A 5,571-nucleotide genomic window follows, 5' to 3' on the forward strand; every position below is an offset into this window, starting at 1 on the left:
CTCTTGCTCAGGCTGGTTTCGAACTCCTGAGCTCAAACAATCCGCCCGCCTCGGCCTCCCAGAGAGCTAGGATTACAGGCGTGAGCCACCGCGCCCAGCCCTATCATTTTATTTTTCAGTTGAGACTTCGGCATCATTTAAAAACAATGGCAACAGTCAAAACTTAGTGTTTTTTTTGTTTTTTGTTTTTTACCTTTTGATGTTATCTGTGCTCTTAAACTTACATGGTATTGGCGCAGTGCAAGAACTGTACAATGGAGTATATTACGCATCTTTTCTCAGTTCCACATTCAGTGACATCATGGCACTTTGAAACTGGCAGTTTTATGGTGGCAGTGTTTAAACCAAATCAGGGATTGGTTTATTGTTTCCTTGATTTGTCTAGACTTCAGAGAGTGATTGGAAAAATTGTTAATGCAGATTAAAATTAAAAATGTGTCTGTAGCCATTATATTGTGAATAACACACAAAAAAATTGGAGAATGAGGCTTTCAGTATTCAGAAACTATTATCTGACTCAGCAAAGAAGCCAGATACATCATTGACAAATGAGTAAAATTCTGACATGTGTTGATTGTTCTTTTTTATCTGAGTGTAAATAAAAACATCAGCCAACATTCATGGCGGATTATACTCGTTAATTGCAGTCATAGGCTGTAGATACAAAACTTAGGGAAAAATCAATAAAAAGATTCTTTGAGAATAAATTGGTTATGTAGAATTTGCAATGAATATTATATATTTTATTTATATTAGTAAAATTTATTATAAACTTACATATGTGTGTGTACTTTGTGCCAGTTATTAACCATTTACCAGCACAACCCTGGAACCACGGCAAGTGTGTAAAGAGTGTTAGTTTTCATTATTAGTGTGGCAATAACACAGTGATGGTTCATGGGAGGGGACGATTCTCTCAAAGACCAGAAGGAATGTTTGGCAAGAAACTGAACTGATCAAGATGACTTAAACTTTAAGATGACTTAAATTAAATTATATATGACAAGAAAGGCCATATATAATCTCTGAATTGAAAGTTGGAAGAATTCATGTAACAGAAGCACTATGGTGGCGGCAAAACACAGAACTAATCTTTACAGTAAAGGCTGTTTGGCCCAATATTTTGCTTTCAGGTATCTGTGATACACAGAGTATCAAAAAAATCAAATAAGCTTCATGTTTTGTCATAAGCTAAATACCCTGTGGACATTGCAGAGGCTTACAAAGAATTTGCAGAATTCAAAGCCATAAAATGGTTATAGATGCATTAGGCCCAAATGGAATAGATTGAACAGGAAAGACTGTAAAGAAATACATGAACCTAAGGGCTGGAAATGCGATCAGCGTTAAGTGATGCTGAAAGACGTGTGTGGCAGTTCAGGATGATTACACGATGCCACTCAACCATTTAGGAGATTTGGGTCACGTCTACTTAATGTAGATTATAGAACATACGCAGAAATGACCTACAGAATTCAGGGCCTTCAACCATCCTGACACCTGCTACAAGTAGAGGTCTGGAATCGAGTCCCACCTTGCTGACACGTTTTGAAGGGAGCAGCTATTTGGATAATCTTAATAAATAAGGAAGAGCTAGTTGGTGTTCTGGGAATGACAGGACACTTGGGAGACAGTGACCCCTCTGTCCCAGTGCGTAATGGCAAGGAGGTGGAATACTGGGTTTGGTGAGCCATGCTCGGAGTCTGAGTGCAGCAAGCCGAGATTGCTCAAGAGGTCTCAAAGCTTGAGAGTTTAAGAACAAGTAGTCCCGTGGATTCTTGGGGAAGCATTTGAAAAGTAAAGATAACTCCCGTGTAGCCATGGGTTCTGCATCTGCAAATTCAGCCAATCATGGATTGAAAATATTCAAAACATAACACAACAATAAAAAAAGAAAAACAGTGTAACAACCATTAGCATTTATTATTACAAGCATAATGTAAGTGATCTAGAGATAATGTAGAGTGTACAGGAGGACTGCGCAGGCTACATGCAAACACTGCGCCACTTTGTATCAGGGCCTTGGGCATCTTCGGGTTTTGGTGTCCACGGGGGCCTGGAGCCAGTCAGCACAGGTACTGAGGGATGGCTGTATCCGGTCAGTGAGAGGCAGTGGGAAGAGCGGTAACTAAACAAACTTCCTTGCACAGGGAGACCTCTGATGAACTAAGATTCCAAAGGATGAACTAAGGTTGATTATGTGGAGCTTATAATCAAAGCAATCAGATAATACAAGTTTATAAAAATATTAGGAACGTTAAAATTCCTAGTGAACTTTAAGAACATGCTGGTCAACTAAAAGTGCCTTAAACTACATTCGGATCAAGCAGTATAGGAAAGGCCTACATCCCCAGCGAGCAGAATCAGCTTCAAACAGGGATGAAATAAACAATGCAGAGATGTGACTACAGAGCCATGAAAAGCCGGGGAAAGAAATGAAAATTTTAAACGAATCTATCACTAAAACTAGACCAACTGCATTCCAGTACGCTTCTGATTTTTGAAGAGCTTGTAAATGGAATCCCAGAGCATGTGTCAATCGTGTTGGATAAATAGTAGAGAAAACGTTCAGAAGTCTCAAGATGAACAATTTTTTTCCCAATTTGAGGGGGAAAACAAGGTTGGTGAATGAAGGGAATGCTGTAAATACAATCTTAGATTCAGCAGAGCCTTTGGCGAAACTGCACATAATGTCCTTTGGATAAGAACATAAAAATAAGTTAGCTTCTGGTACTTTTAGAGAAATATGTAGCTGTTCAAGAGCTACTGAGAGTGTTGGTAAGTGGCTTGGTGGTATACTATACTACAAGAATAACTGAGTGACCCAAAACTTTGTCTTAATACCGTGTTCAAAGTTTTTGTTAGTGACTTAAAGCATACGATCTGCAGATGACACAGAACTGGGAGGATTAAGCAATATGCCTGATAATCAACATGCAAAATTATATTAATAGACTTATGCTTCTGGCTGTGGCAGCTTAACGTGTATCAGATGAATCCTCCAACTGAGGAGTAGAAAAGCTGGATAACACTTTAAAATGAATTTTACTGAGGTACAACTTACATACAATAAAATACACCCATTTTAAGGGTACAGTTTAATTAGTTTTGACAAATGTGTATGCCTGTGTAAACCACAACCCCAGTGAATACGTAGAACATTCCGTCACCGCCAGAAGCTCCCATGTGCCCCTTTTCAGTGAATATCCGTCCTCCATCCCTGGTCCCACACAACCATCGATGGACTCTCTGTAAGTACAGATTAGATTAGACTTTTCCAGAGTTTCATGGAAATGTAACCGTACAGCTCGTACAGCTTCTGTTCAGTTTCTTTGACTCAGCATAACATTTTGCGATTCATCCAGGTGTTTGTATCATGGTCTTTCCCTTCTCGTCTCTGAGTGGAAACCCACTGTGTGTCTGTACCCCAGCCGTTTGTACGTTCATCAGTTGGTGTTTATTTTACGTGGTCGGGGTAGAGAATTTATTTGGAACGAGACACACGGATTGATAAGACGTGCCATATTTTGAGAGGGACGTGGGATATGCATTTGTCAAATTACACACTTAAGATCTGTGCGTTTCTCTGATGTAAATTAGGCCACAATAAAGAGAAGGGAAGATACATTTAAAATTTTTTAAAGTTTATCCTCTCTGGAGGACTATCACATTATCCAGAACACCTAAACCAACTTAGTTTTTCAAAAACAATGTTTGGCATGCAATGAAAAATAACCGAGGACAGAATAAAGCAATAATCAACCAAAAGCAAGAGAAAAAAGAGAAATGGAAGCAGTTACACATGAGAGCCAAGTATTGGAGTTGATCAGACTTTGCAAAAGCTGCAATTAACGTGTTCAATAAACTAAATGAAAATATTGAGAATTCCAGCAGAGAACTAGAAATTGCAATAAGGTTCAAATGGCAATTGTGAGACTGAAAAGCAGAGTGACTGAAACTAAGAACTCAACAGATGAGTCTGCGGATTAGACACAACTGACTAAAGAGACATTTAAACCAGAAGATACGCAAAAGAAAACAGCCAGACTGAAACTCGGAGACGAAAGGATAGAAAACGAAAACATGCGCGTGAGTTACACGGGACGTGCTGAGAGGAATTTAATGTGTGTAGTAGCAGCTCCAGGAAGGGGAGAGAGAATGTGACAGCAACACCATCGGAAGAGGTAATGGCTGAACGTTTTCCAAAATAGATCAAAAACCATTAAGCCATAGATCGAGGAAGCTCTACAAACCAAAGCAGGGTAAAGACAAAGAAAACCACATCTTAGGCACATCATAGGGAAACTCCCAAAAAATAAAGATCCAAAAAAAAGGCCATGTTACTTTCAAACGAGCAAAAAAAAAAAAAAAAAATTCACAACTGACTTTTCAACAAAAACAGTCAAGTGCGAAAGTAAACTGCCAACTTAGAATTCTATATTCAACAATAATATTCTTCACAGAGTAAGAAAAAATAAAGATAATTTTCAGAAGAATAAAAATGGAGAGAATTTATCACTAGCAGTTTTTTTCTGATATACAATTTAAATGCCAATTAGCAGTTTCTCGATAAATGAAATAATGTATGTAGTTCATCAAGCAAAAGAAAAGTGATCTTAGATGAAAGCCTGGAGAGTAAAGGAAGAAATGAGAAGTACTGAAGAGGGCATTGTGGGGCGTGTGTGTGTGCGCGTGTGCGCGTGCGTGTGTGTGCGTGTGTGTGTGTGCGCGTGTGTGTGCGTGCGTGCGTGTGTGCGTGCGTGCGTGTGTGTGCTTAGTGGCTACAATGTCACAATAACAATACACGCGATGAGAGGAAAGTAGAGTCAAAATGTTCCAAGGTATCAGCATTGTATAGGGAATCATGAAATACTAGTTTCTATCAGATTTAATAAGTCAAGGAACATAACCCCTAGGGCAATCGTAAGAGAATATATAGCTGACAAACTATAGTAAAGGAATGAAATATTGAAAAAGCACTAGATTAAAAACACAAAAAAATAAGAGGGAGAAAAACAGTAATGTATGATAGGTGGGAAAAAAGGAAAACAAATAGTATGGTGATAAGGTCAAACATTAAAACAACGACATGAAATATAAACAAGCTAGATACTTAAAAGTTTATCATACTGGACAAAACAAAATCAAAACATGTATTTGTGTGTGTGTGTGTATTGCTTATAAGAGTCATGCCCTAAATATCAAAATACAGAAAGGTTTAAAGTAAAAGAATGGAAAAGATGTATCATGTAAACCTTAGCAAAAGGAAGCTGTTGAAGTTACAAATTAGACTTTAAGGCAAAAAGCGTTGCAAGAGATGAAGAAGGACATTGCATATTGATAAAAGGGCCAGTCTACCAGGAAGATACAAAACTTCTATTAATATTAATAAATTGTATGGGCCGGGCAGGAAGGTTCACGCCTGTAATCCTAGCACTCTGGTAGGCCAAGGCAGGAGAATTGCTTGAGCTCAGGAGTTTGAGACCAGCCTGAGCGAGAGCGAGAGATCCTGTCTCTGCTAAAAATAGAAAAATTAGCTGGACGTGGTGGCATGCGCCTGTAGTCCCAGCT

The sequence above is a fragment of the Propithecus coquereli genome, unplaced genomic scaffold (genome assembly GCF_000956105.1).
Source record: "Propithecus coquereli isolate 6110/MARCELLA unplaced genomic scaffold, Pcoq_1.0 Scaffold45, whole genome shotgun sequence".
Taxonomy (NCBI): domain Eukaryota; kingdom Metazoa; phylum Chordata; class Mammalia; order Primates; family Indriidae; genus Propithecus; species Propithecus coquereli.